At 45.3% G+C, this 14,490-nt stretch overlaps 1 protein-coding gene across 2 annotated transcripts in view; it reads right to left on the bottom strand.

Annotated features, from left to right (window-relative positions):
- Positions 1 to 9,742, bottom strand: part of BTBD9 (BTB domain containing 9) — a 477,618-nt gene extending 467,876 nt beyond the window's left edge. For both annotated transcript variants that reach the window (XM_055138623.1, XM_055138624.1), the window contains exon 1: positions 9,649 to 9,742. The gene's annotated coding sequence lies outside the window, so the exon portion shown is untranslated. The remainder of the gene's footprint in view (positions 1 to 9,648) is intronic.
- Positions 9,743 to 14,490: the final 4,748 nt, after the last annotated feature.

The raw sequence follows: 14,490 nt of genomic DNA, 5'->3' as shown, positions 1-14,490 counted from the left end.
AATGATGAACATCAACACAAAAATTATCAATAAAATCTGAGCAAACAAAATACAACAGCATAATAGCATAATAAAAAAGTTATAGACCACAATCAGGTGGAATACCTTCCAAGAATGCGAGATAGTTCAATATATACGATGAATACATTAGTAAAAGGAAAGATAAAAAAATTCCATCATATCAATGCAAAGGAAGCTTTTGACGAGATCCACCATGCATTCATGGCATGGAGTGGTAGCAGAGCGGGCAGAGAGTTTGCCTTGTATGTGGCCGACACAGGTTTGGTTCCCAGATCCCATATGGTCCCCCGAGCACCGCCAGGAGTGATTCCTGAGTGCAGAGCCAGGAGTAACCCCTGTGCATCGCCGGGTGTGACCCAAAAAGAAAAAAAAAAATGAAGTCAACATGCATTCATGAAAACAAACCTTCAACAAAATTGGGGTGGAAGGATCCTTCCTCAAGATAGTTATGACCATCTATAAGAAGTCCACAACCAGTATCATTCTAAATGGTGAAACTGAAAGCACTTCCTCTGAGATTTGGTACAAGGCAAGGATTTCCACTATTTCCACTTTTATTCAACATACTACTAGAAATCGTATCTACTGCAATCACACACACAAAATAATAGTAATCAAAGGGATCCAAATTGTAAAATAAGTCATATTATCACTGTTTGCAAATAATATTATAATAAATATAGAAGACACTAAGGAGTTCACCAAAAAAGGTCCTAGAAACAATAAACCAATACATCAAAGTGGTAACAAGAAAATTGGTGCATTCTTCTATACAAATAATCAGAGAAAGTGAGCAAAGAATCTATCCCATTCAAAACAGGGCCCCAAATCATAAAGTGTTCAGGAATCACTTTAACAAAAGAGGAGAGCGATGTATACCATGAAAACTTAAAATCACTTAAGAAATTGAAAAACTGTCCATGCTCATGAATTGAAAGACCCAATATTGTCAAAATGACCTCTTACATTAATTATTACTTAGATTCAACACAATCCCCATCGAAACCCAGATATTCTTCAAAGACTTAGAACAGCCAATAATAAAGTAGGTATGAAGCAGGAGACCCCCAAATAGCCAAAGCCAAAGTCAAACTACGAAATATGAAACTGGGAGATATCAAGTTACATTACTAGAAACTACACTATAAAGCTATAGAGATCAAAACAGCATGCTGTTGGAGTAAGAATAGCCTCTCCGACCCAAAGGCTCAGAATCCAATACCCAAGGACAAATCCCCATATCCAGAGTTAGCTAATTTTTGACAAAGACGCTAAGAACATGAAATGGAGCAAAGATAGCCTATTCAACAAATGGTGTTGGGAAAACTGGATAATCAATGTACAAAAAATAAAGCTGGATCCATATCTCATCCCTTACACAAAAGTCAATTTAAAACTGGACCCTGAGATCAGACCAAAATCTATAAAATTCACTGAGGAAAATAAAGGCAGAATGCTCCAAAATTTAGGGGTCTTCAATAGTAGTATCAAATAAAACCCTAGTAATATTAAACTCTTACATTCCACATTAACTTATCTTCGACAGGCAGTACTAAGGAAACCATGAACGGGGCTAGAGAGGCAGTACAGCAGGTAGGGTGTTTGCCTTGCAAATGGCTAACCTGGGTTCAATCCCCACCACCACATATGGTCCCTGAGCACTTCCAGGAGTAACTCCTGAGCACAGAGCCAGGAGTAAACCTTAAGCACTACTGGGTGTAGGAGAGGGAAAAGGAGGCGAGGAGAAGGGGGAAGGGTAAGAAGAGAGGAGGAGGGTAAGAGGAAGCGGAGCAGGAGGGATAGAGGGTGGGAGGAGAGGACAGAGAAGACCTTAGGCATTAAAGGAGGTTTTAAAGAAAGATTTGACAGCATCAGACATTAAACTATAACCACTAACCCGATTATATGCCAGCTATGCGACTCCACTATATTCTCTTGCTAATGCTCCCATCTATAAAAAGAGATAAACCATTCTACTGGTAACTGGAACCATGAAATTTCACCCCAAACCTCAAGACTAGTTCTACAGGTAGCATAAAATAACACCAGCACCTAGCTGCCCAAAGAGACGACTTCCAGCCAGCAGACAGGCCCAGACCTATTTAAAAAAAAATTTAAAAAGCAGAAAGGGGCCAGAGACAGTATAGCAGGTATCGTGCTTGCCTTCAATCCCTTGCACCCATATGGTCCTCCGAACCGCCTGAGCTCAGAGTCAGGAGTCGTAAGCCTTGAGCACCATCAGGTATAACCCAAAATCAAACAAAAAATTCTATCTCTACATTTTTTCATGGCCCCTTATTACACAAGCCTGAGCAAATATCAAATTTTTATGTCTGTTCATGTCAATATAAATTCTCCTTTCTGCTTTTCATAATTCTTTATATAGTAATGTGTTAATATACTAAAAAAGAAATTAATTTATTTTTCCTAAATTTCTCCCTTCTCCCACAGTACTGGACATAAGAGTTACATCATTCAATATAATCTTTGTTTTTCTTTTTCAATTCTTTGTTTTAATTTCCCCCCATTTTATTGAGATTCAATATTAAATTGATAATTAAAATAGTTAAATAAGTGTTAACGTTATTAATATTAATGTCTCTTTAATAACTGCAATTATTAAAGAGATAATTAAAATAATTAAAGTTGTAACATTCCGGCATGTGCTCTTCCCTGACAATATGTGCACAGTAAACCCCACAGTATCTAAATCTATGCTTAGCATTTTACAGTGTATCACATTAACAGAAATAAACGAGAACAAGTGTACAAGAAATATGCCAAATAGCCCTTTGGACCCAGCTGTGGAGCGAGCATTATGGAAGAGCCCAAGGAAGCGCCCTTGGACTCCAAGCAGCCCACTGAACTAATTCCGGCATGGGACCAGAGACCCCACGGCGCACTGAAACAGTGGGAACCGGGCATCCCCCAATTCTTTTAACCTCTCTCTCTCTCAACTCCTTCCTCCTGAGCACAGCGCAGGGGGCGCGGTTTTCCGGAGCACAAAATGGAGACGCCGAGCCTCTCTCTAGGTTTCTCCATCTTATGAGCACCATAAAAGGGTAAAAGTTTGTAGTGATGTTATTTCTGGTTGTACTTTCCCTGGACTTTATACAGAAACCCAAAACCGCACGGCCGCGGCAGCGGCCGCGCGACCTAATGTCATCTTAGCATCAGCAATATGTAATGGTTCCTTTTTAATGGGTCGGACTTTTGTGGGAGATCCTAACAAGAATAGTAAGTCTGTTGCTGAAATATTGAAGGCAATCAAAGTGGTAGCCATCTCTCTAGACTGAACTAAGCTATATCCCCACGCCGGCTGAGAAGAAATTTTCTTCTTTCTCGGGAAGAAACGCGGCGTGTCGTCAACTACAGTGTGATGTCCATTAAGCAAACAGACCTGGTGGCGTGGGAATGGGATATAAGGGGAAAAATTATGTACATGGAACAGTGGGACGCTGGTGGAATCTCGAGCCGGAGCCGATACCAGCGCAAGACCTTCGGTTCCAGAGACTGCTTGCAGACACTCTACTAGTCTATCAACTAAGCCAGAGCCCCACGCCTCCTGATGACGGGAAATAACCATCCTTTTCGGTTTTTTTTCCCTTGTCAGGCAGCGTGGCGATTTCTAAACAGGCATGAACTCGGTGGCGCGGGGCAAGGGGGAAAAAGAAAAGTTATGTAACAAACAGCAGGACTTAATATCTCTATATTCTTAGCAGCGGAGAACTATCAAATGCCTCCTTGGCAATAGGACTGCTTTTCTTTTTGGGGGGAAACCCCAACAACGGTAGTGAGTTGTGTGTTGAAACATGGAATGTAATCGAGATAAGGCGTAAACGAAGTGAAACTTATCATGTACAAGGGTGGGGACTGGGGAGGTGGGAGGGGGCGGCAGGTATACTGGGGGGGTTGGTGGTGATGGAAGATGGGCACTGGTGAAGGGAAGGGTGTTTGAGAATTGTATAACCGACATAATCCTGAGAACTATGTAACCTTCCACATGGTGATTCAATAAAAAAAAAAAAAAAAATTATGTGGGAAAAAAAGACCATATAGCTCAGATATGGTTAGTGACTCAATTATATAATTTAAACTTATTTATTTACTTTTTGGAGTAACTAATACATCCTCGCATAGATCCTTATAAATTATAAGGATTTCAGAATGAGATAAAAATTTAGAGAATAAAAGTGTTATCCCAGAAAAAAAAAAAGAAATATGCCAAATAGTCATAAAGTTCCAATTTACATCGTGAAATATCTTTACAAATGCATTTATATATGTATACAATGATTGGTTGACCTCCTTAGACAACAGAACCCCTTATAACTTCCTAATCTGAGATTAGAACATTTACACTATATTTCAAAAGTTCTCAGTATACACGACATGGAGTAAGATCAGAAAACAAGGATTAATCTTTATCTTTAGGTTTCTGTGCTTTCATGCAAATGTAGATATGTCTCTAACTATTTGTTTCTTCTGGATTTTAACCATTCTTTCCATTTTACCACAAACTTCCTAAGTAAGTATATATTATCTAACTTAAAAAGCAACAAAATTCCTACAATATGACAAAGATTGAAATCCTGACACATTTTAACAAACATTTTGCAACCTAAACTGGTACTTTACAAATGAAATGGGAAGATATCTAATACAAAGAGATAAAGCACCTAGCTATGCATAGGCTATCTAAAATTTTCTGTAATGTGTAAGTGTAAAATGAGAAACAGTACCTCCTCTGTGATTTAGCAAAGATAGAAGGATGAGTTAAATCTGTGAATGCAGGGGCTGGAGCGATAGCACTGCAGGTAGGGCATTTGCCTTGCACACAGCCTACCCAGGTTCGATTCCCAGCATCCCATATGGTCCCCTAAGCAATGCCAGGAATAATTCCTGAGTGCAAAGCCAGGAGTAACCCCTGAGCATCGCTGGGTATAACCCAAAAAAGAAAAAAAAAATCTGTGAATGCAGGCAATCAAGTATAAGGACAGTATCAAAAAGCTGCCAAAAGGTGAGAGAGACAGGACAGATGTTAAGAACCATGTCCTGCTTACAAGTGACACCAGCTCGATCTACAGAACCACATGGGCCCTCAAGCACAGCTGGGTACAGCCAGGGAGTCCTCAACAATTCCCAGAGTTAGTGGGCTGAAGGAGCAATACTTCTTCCGGCCCTTGCACTGAACTGCCAGCACTGGCCCGGGGAAAATCTGGGCCAAGTCTGGGCCAAGACTTGCCAGGAAGGAGCCCCTAGATCTTGTGAGCATGGTTTGGGAGTCCCCTACCCCCTGCAAAAAAAAGCTTCCAGAAGCTTTCAAACAACACAGTGCCACACACCATATAAAACTTTGGAGAAGACAAAAATCAAAATGAGATATTGTCTATAGAACTTAAACAGTCTGTTGAATCTGGACTCTGCAAGCTGCTACTTCCTTATGTTCCTTTAAGTTCCCTCTGCGTTCTATCTCAATCTTAGTTCTGCTCTCTCTTCTACTCTCCATGCCAGTGGGTCTAAACTGTGATCCGGGAACTACAGCATCGGCATCACATTCTTGAGCCCCACCCAGGCCTACTGATGTAGAAGCCATGGGGGTGGATCCAAAACATGTGATTTTACCAACACCTCCAGGCATTTCTGATACTCTCAAGTCTGAAAACCAGTCTAAACTTGATTTATACTACGCCGATTTCTAAAAGTCCCATTCAGTCTTTTCTAGGTAGTTACATATTCTACAATTGAACTACTAACCAAGGCTGTTAGCAATAATAGGCTATTATTAAATAACAAAGCCTGTCATTTATTGAGCCTTTATAAACTACTCACTGGTGCTAATTATTGTACATATACTTATTTGCTTAATCTCAAAAATAATTTGTTAAAAAATTACAGTCCACAGGGGCCAGAGAAATGGTACAGTGGGTATCAACCCAGGTTCGATCGCCACATCCCAAATGTCCCCTGAGCATGCCAGGAGTGATCTGACTGCAGAGCCAGGAGGAGGCGCTAGGTGAGGACCTCCAGGTATGGCCGAAAAACAAAATTTAAAGGCCACAACGGGGGTTTCCAGGGGTCATGTGGCTCTGAGACTCAAACTCCAGCTGAAAATCAAACTTGAACATGCTAGACATGTGCTCTACTACCTGACCTAACTTCCTGGTCCCTCCATAATTATTCCTTAAAGAACTATTAACCACCACCCCCCTTATCAGAAGAAACATAGGCTGAAAGATATTCAAAATCCCCTTCTCTTCAAAATTTCTCCAAACAGGAGTGATCTACTCCATCAGCATTCCTCACTCATTCTGAAAGTGTATCACAATAACCTAGGGCCTGAGTCGTCTGTCTCCTCTGAGAAACACTTAGCACCCAACACAGCACCTGGCCAGAGTTGTCACTCAATAAATATTTGCTGAGCTACTAAATAATGCAGCAATCACTGATGCAACTGTACACATCGTGGGTTAGTATTCAATTTCAGGTATACATCACTCAAAAGAAGTTCTCTAACAACAAAAGACATAAAGATCAAAGTTTCATATTTATCTCTAATTATCTCAAATCGCTCCAGTTCAATAGCACAGCGGTAGGATGTTTGCCTTGCACGCAGCTTACCCGGGTTCGATTCCTCCATCCCTCTCAGAGAGTCTGGCAAGCTACCAAGAGTATCCCGCCCGCACAGCAGAGCCTGGCAAGTTACCCCCGGCCTATTTGATATGCCAAAAACACTAACAACAAGTCTCATATGGAGACATTATTGGTGCCCGCTTGAGCAAAATTGATGAACAACAGGACGACAGTGCTACAGTGCTATTTCAAATCATTTTTGTCTGTGTTTTTTATCTTCATATGAATTCCTTTCCCAACTAATATTTTTTTTTGTATTTTACAGGATCAGCAGTAAAAACAAACCTCATAGGCTAATATGAGATAATCTCAAGCAAAACCATGTCTCTGAGAATGTATGGGTTACTGGCTTTTGATCCGCTTCAATACATTTTTAACTGAATGGTCCAAGCCGGATCAAGTAGATTTTAGAATTGGGGACAGAGCAATAGTACAGCAGGGAGGGCAACTGCCTTGTACACAGCCAACCTGGGTTTGGTCTCTGGTCTCCCACAGGATCTCCCGAGCTTCATCAGGAGTGATCCCTGAGCACAGAGCCAGGACATACGTCCTGAGTACTGGCTGTGACCCAAAACCCAAAAAACAAAAGAAATGGGGACATACGCTGCTGACTGAACACACAAGATTCACAGACACCAGTGAGGCATTTATTCAAATTGGCACTGAAATCTGAAGTGCACAACCTTAGTTCAACCACATCATCATTTAGACATAGGTAACACAACTTCCCTCTCAACAGCAAACAGGCTCTATTTAGTTATCTGTGACACACTGATAGATCTGCTTTAGCCTTCACACCTTCTATTCAAACTGCCCACCTTATCTTCCCAACACTCCTCTACCAGATACCTTCTACTTCAGTCACAGAAGTTATAAATATTTCATTATGACCAAACAATAATTTTTTCCCTCAACATAGTTTCTTTTCTCTAATTCAGATTTTACACTTATTTCAAAAACCTGCCAGAACCTTACTTCTTCCAAAGCTAAATTTTTTGAAAAAAAAAATTGGGGGGGAGGAGGAGGGGGAGGACTCCCAATCAGTGCTCCTTGACCCCCAGCAATAGGAGGCCAGCTGGAACAGACAGTTCAAGGCTAGGGTCCAACGGTACCAGGGAACACAGAGTCAGAGCCTGCAGTGCTTGGGAGGCCTCCAGAGCTACACCAGGGCTACACCCAAGGATGTTCAGGGGGCTGTGTGGCGCTAGGGATCAAACCAAAGTCCCCTGTTGAACTGACTCAGCACACATAAAGTTTATCTTTTTAAATTTCTATTGTACCTCATCTTCACATAGCATTTGATTACACATTACCATTTAGTTTCATAGTTCACTCTATTTTTTTTTTTTTGGAGAGGGCAGGATTGGGTTCTGGGGCCACACCTCATGATGCTCATGATCAGTCCTGGCAGTGTTCATGGGACCATATGCAGGGCCAGGGGCAAACCAAGGCCTGCAGTGTGCGAGACAAGGGCCTTACCTACTGTATCATCTCTCTGCACCCCTACCCATATTTTTACGTCTTGCCAGAGACCAAACCCTCAGTCAAGTAAGACGGAGGCTCTCCCACTGGGCCACATCAGTCCTGGTTTGATGACTCTTTTAGGTGCATATACTTCAGTTATCCTGTAAGTGAAAAGGGCCCAGTCTTCTACACCATTTGCAATCCCACCCACCTCCTCCTCCTCCATCTAGTTACACTGGACAGGGGCCGATGCTGCACAAGGAACAGACCTAAGTGCATCGTGTAAAGGACACGCCTCTTACACACGCTGCCAAGGCCCCTCTAAGAGAGCGGTCAGCAATTTCCTGGGACCAGACAAACAACCGATTCCTTTCCTAATACTAGTGCCCAGAGGCAGATGCTGAGTATCGAGTACTAGAGTGCTGCAGGACTTCAAAATCCCCCAGCCCCAGCCCCAGAGTGCCTGTGATGAAACCGAGACTCTGGAAAGGACTGGCTCCACTTCGTGCACAAAGCATTATGTTTCAGTCCGGACTTTCCGAGGGACCGAGGTGCTGCCCTACTCTACGTGAGCAAGGACCGACTTCATCCCTAGCTCCAACTGACCACCCCTTGCCTCGAGGACGGGGGCTACAAGCAGGACACATCCACTCTGTTAGCGCCCCAGAGCACTGAGAGAAGAGCCCCGAGTGGGTGAAGGAGGTGCTGCCGCTCTCCTCCAGTCCCTCACCTGACCACATACGGAACCGAAAATGCCTTTGCAGCCTGATGAGGGCCAAGCCTCTGCTTAACTGCACTGGAGCACTGTCGTCCCGTTGTTCATCGATTTGCCGGAGCGGGCACCAGTAACGTCTCCACCGTGAGACTTGTTACTGGTTTTGGCATATGGAATACGCCAGGGGTAGCCTGCCAGGCTCTGCCTGCGGGCTCCTTACTTAAGGGGGGAAAGTAACACGGGGCGGGAGGGGCTGCTTCCTTATCCCCACCAAAGCGCAAGGTCCTGGGAAGTAAAGCAGCTGACGGAGCCTCACAGGCCTTGGAACCTGATGCCAAAGGGATGCAGGGCAGCGGCGCGGGCGACCCGGTGGAGGGGAGGGTGCTGGGACACGGGGCGCCTGACTCGCGGTGCCACCCGTCTCCGCTGTATAACGCGTGGGCCCGGGGCGGCGGGAGCACCTGCAGGGCCGCGGGAAGTTGCGGCGCGCGGGCAACAGGTGGGCCGCCCCAACTCGCTGACAGCCCGTCCGCGCGTGGGCGTGTCCCCTCCGCGCGCGGGCCCCAGTCGCGCCCGCGCCGCCCCGAGCGCGCAGGGCCGCACACGCCCCCCGCCCCGGGCCGCCGCGTCGCCGGACCCCCACGTCCCCCGCGGCTCGGGGGCTCGACCCGGCGGGCGTCGCCGCCCCCGCGGGGCCGCCCCCGCCAAGGATCCTCGGCGGCCGCCGTCGCCGTCGCCGCCCGCCTGGGAGCCGCGGCCGCGTCCCGCCGCGACCGCGTCCGCCCGGCCCGGCCCGGCCCGGCCCCGCCACTCACCCTCCCGGACGCCGTCCTGCGCGGCCGCGCCGCCCCGCACGCTCCGCTTCCGCCGCCCCGGCCCCGCGCGCGCCCGCCCGCGCCCGCGCACGCGCCTGCGCGCTGGCGTCACCCGCGCGCCCCGCCCCGCCCCGCCCCGCGCGCCGCGTCACCGGCCCCGCCCCGCCCCGCCCCGCCCGCCGCGTCCCCGGCCCCGCGCTGACGCCGGCCGCGAGCCGCGGGCCCCGAGCACTAGGGGAAAGCAGGGGCTGTGGGAGCCGCGGGCTTGGGGCCGGAGGGGAGGCTGCGGGTCCCACGGGGGACCCGGGGGACGGCGGGGACGCTCCGAGGGACGGTTGCGGGGACCCTGCGGGACGGCGGGGACTCCTGACGCGACCAGCCTTGACACGGGTCTGAGAGCCCAGGGCGAGGGCACGGCCTCCTGCTGGCACGCGGGGCCCGGCCGGGCCTGCCGCACTCGGCACTGACGCTCCCGTAGGGGTGGCACTTGGTGTTCGTCCTGAAGTGAGCACAGAACTTGAAGCAGTTGTCAGGAAACTGGTGGCCACCCTGGGGTCACTGATAACTGTTTCCCCGAAAGGCAAGGGGGGTTAAATAACTGCTTTCTCTTTCTTTATTTTTTTTTTATTTTATTGAATCGTGATGAGATAGTTACAAGCTTTCATGTTTGGGTTACAATCTCACAACGATCAAACACCCCTCCCTCCACCAGTGCACATTCCCCACCACCAATATCGGGGTACCCCCCCTTCCCATTCTCTCTCTCTCTCTCTCTCTCTCTCTCTCTCTCTCTCTCTCTCTCTCTCTCTCTCTCTCTCTCTCTCTCTCTCTCTCTCTCTCTCTCTCTCTCCTCTCTCTCCCCTTTTGGGCATTATGGCTTGCAACACAGACTTCTTTCACTCTGTCTCCCTCAACCCCCAAGATACAGTAAGAGTGAGGCTCAGGAGTCAAAAGGCTGAGCAGGTTCTTTGCCTTGTGTGAAGTCTGGATTCTGCACCTGGCACCACGTGCCTCCCCACCCCGCCCCCAGAAACTCGTACACTGAGCCAGTGCTAGCTGGAGCCAAAAAACAAAAACGCAAAAATGTTTTAAGAAAAATAAAACATGAAGCGCACATTAGTAACTTGGTCCACTGGTCTGTATTCTATTGGTTTGAGAACAAATTTTAAATAGAAGTTTGAGTGGCTACAATCTAAAATTTTTTTCTAAATTGTTGAGCATTTGTTTTATAGTTTAAAAATGTGAATTTTGCTTATAAAAGATGCTTAGAACTTTGAAAGATTTCTCCATGGAATAATCAGCTCATGATGAAGAATGATTTTCAGATTAAGTGCCACAATTTCAGTTTAGAATTGTAGTTCTTATAAAGCTAGGACTTTAGCACAATCTCGAAAGTCTGTACTGGGTCAGAGTGATAAAACAGTGGGTAGAGCATTTGTCCTGCATGCAACCATTCAGGTTCAATCCCAGCATCCCATATGGTCCCCGGAGCACCGCCAGGAGTAATTCCTGAGTGTAGAGCCAGGAGTAACCCCTGAGCATCACTGGGTGTGACCCAAAAAAGGTATATAAAATTAATGTTTAAGTGTATTAAAAGCTATTTCAAGCAGTATAAAGTGAAAAAATTGTGACCTTCCTAGCTTTTAACCTTTAATTTGGAAACACTTTCAGATCATTTAAACATATGCTACTTGCTTTAGAGATAACAAATTCAATTATGTCAGAGAGATAGTACAAGGATTAAGGAACCTGCTTTTTAAAAAAAAGAAATTATTAGTGAATCACCGTGGGGTGGGGTACAGTTACAGACTTACAAACTTTCGTGCCTGGGTTTCAGTCATACAATGATCGAGTACCACCCCTGTACCAATGCCCATTCTCCACCACCAATGATCCCAGTATGCCTCCCACCACCCCCACCCTTTCCCCCCCCACCCTACCCTGCCTCAGTGGCAGGGAATTCCCTTTTGTTCTCTCTTTCCTTTTGGGTGTTGTAGTTTGCACTAGAGGCATTGAGTGGCCACTGTGTTCCATCTGTAGTGTACGTTCGGTTCACATCTCCCAACCTGAGCTGGTCCTGCAAATACCCCTTTCTTGGTGTTTCCTTCTCTATCTGAGCTGTATGGAACTTGCTTTGTATGCAGCCAACTTCAGTTCAATCTCCAGCTCTGTATATGGTCCCTCACATTCTATCATGAATGCACAGAGCCAGGTGTAAGCTCTGAGCATCACAGGGTGGCCCAAACCCTTTCCCCATATATATGCACACATAATTATCTTCCTTAATGATAATGAGATTTTATTTTAATGATTTTTAATATGAACTTGATTTTGTGGCTTACCATTTGTCAGAAAGCATGGATAAAAAGCACCTGTTCTAAAATTAAAAATTATTCCTCTACCTATACTCTAATTTATTAGCTAAATACCAAATTAATGTCTTAAGGATACATTCATAAGTAACTAATTCTTATAAACAGATTTACCGACAGTCACTTTCCTAAAAGTTATATGTTTCAGGGGCCCAGAGAGATGGGCAAAGCACCAAGAGTGACCCCTGAACACAAAGCCAAGAGTAGGCCTGTGCATCTCCAAGTATGACCAAAAACAAACAGAAATCCTCTACATTGCATGACCAGAGAGATAGTACAAGAGTTAAAGTTCTCACCTTGCACACAACCAACCTCTGTTTTGATCCCTGGTACCACATATGGTCGCCCAACCACCACCAGGAGTAGCCTCTTGGTCCTGAGCCAGGAGTAAGTCTTAAGCACGCAAGTCTCCGAAGTTCACCCCTACGCCCAACCCCTCCAACACGCACACACACATAATTCTGCATTTCGTGGAAGTATTCAGATTGTTCGCTCTCCAGTGTGAACAAACTAATGATTTCTTTAAGAAAAAAAAAATTAATACCAAATCTTCGTCCCTAAACAGGACATTCAAACCAGACATTGGAGTGGCAACTTGTCTAGAGGAGAGTTGCCACTGCACTGTCCTTCAGAAAGATGGCTTTCCTAACCGTGTTTCCTGGACTCTACGCACAGAAACCCTCCATATCCTGCCAGGAATGTTTCACTGACATGTCTTTACATATTGTATCTTGAGCATGTGCTGAGCTTAGAATATAAGCTTCACAGACTACACTGGCATTTACTGTGGGGCTCTTGAGAACGCTGTCATTTGATGTTCCCTCTGAGAAATCCCATAAAAGAATTACCATTCTGAGTCCAGTGTCATGGAATATTTGGCTGCCCTTCAGTAACTGATGTGCCTTTCTAACAGATAAATAGGTTATATATAACTGGATGTTTTTCTTTCCTCTTCAGCTGTCATGAAGCTATGAGTCAAACTTTAGTTCAGCTTTAGTGCCTGGGTAGAAACTTGTGGGCTGCATATCTGCATTTTAATTTGCTACCTAGTCCTGTAGCACTGTAGCACTGTCATCCCGTCGTTCATCGATTTGCTCGAGCGGGCACCAGTAACGTCTCCATTGTAAGACTTGTTACTGTTTTTAGCATATCAAATACGCCATGGGTAGCTTGCCAGGCTCTGCCGTGCGGGCGAGATACTCTCGGTAGCTTGCCGGGTTCTCCGAGAGGGGTGAAGGAATCAAACCCGGGTCAGCTGCATTCAAGGCAAATGCCCTACCCACTGTGCTATCACACCAGACCAGCGATACCTAGTCCTAATGACTAATCACTAATCACTTAATACTAATCAGCGATATCTAGTCCTCATCACTTAATATTTGGCTTTTCTCTTGCTAGGATTAATTTATAATTTTCTATGTTCTATAATCACACTAACCACATCAATTGGATTTTGAAAAAGGCTAGGCAAATTAATGGTAAATATGGTTGAGGAGGAGCTCCTTATGTAAAATAATAGAAACTTACAAGTTCCAAATTCTCCTCTGAGATAATTTTCTCATATCTCTTAAAAGTGTATAATTTCTAATAGATCAAAATTTAAAGAACTTGCTTTCCATCCTAGAGAGATAGTTCAATGGCCGGAGCATTTACCTGAGTTCAATCCCCAGGCCCACATATGGTGCCCCAAGCATTACTAGGAGAGATCCCTGGCCACAGTGCCAGAAGTAAGCCCTGAGTACAACAGGGTGTGATCCAAAAGCAAACCACAAAGGCTTTCCTAAATCTAAACTATAATCTTTATTTTAACTTTTTTCTACCTCATCTATCAATGATCTTCATCAGTAATCAGTAACTCACTTATAGAGAATTTAATTTCCCTGCTCTAGTGAATGCATGGCCATGTGACTATCTGTGCACAATGAAATGTGAATACAACTAATGTAGATAGGAGTTTAAGAGACTACAAGGGTTAAGGCACTTGCCTTGCATGTGAGCAACCATGGATCTATTTTCCACTCTTGGGTGTGGTCCCCAATTCAAAACAGAAGTCTTGAGGTATATCAGTTACAACTAGAGCTTTCATGCCAGATATTCCTTTTGCTAAGGTGACCAACAATGTTCCAGATAAGGACTGTATCAGTAGCTGAGAAAATCAGTGGGTGTGGTGTGAGGGAGAAATAAATCTGTGTAAAATTGTAAGCCACTGAGATTTGGGAGCATGGGTGATCTACCTGCCCATACAAACCGATTTCACCATCACAAAATCCCATAATCACCGATTTCTTGGGCGGGCTCAGTAACCTCTCATTTCGTCCTTTCCCTGAGATCTTAGAAGCCTATCTCGACTCGGCCCTCCCAATGATGTTGCACTGGGAGCTCTTTCAGGGTCAGGGGAATGAGATCTAGCTTGTTACTGGATTTAGCATATGAATACACTGTGGGAAGCTTCCAAGGATGTCCCATGTGG

Source organism: Sorex araneus, chromosome 5 (genome assembly GCF_027595985.1).
Source record: "Sorex araneus isolate mSorAra2 chromosome 5, mSorAra2.pri, whole genome shotgun sequence".
NCBI lineage: Eukaryota > Metazoa > Chordata > Mammalia > Eulipotyphla > Soricidae > Sorex > Sorex araneus.
Note: the sequence above shows the minus strand (reverse complement) of the source record. Positions and strands in the feature narration are given on the sequence as shown.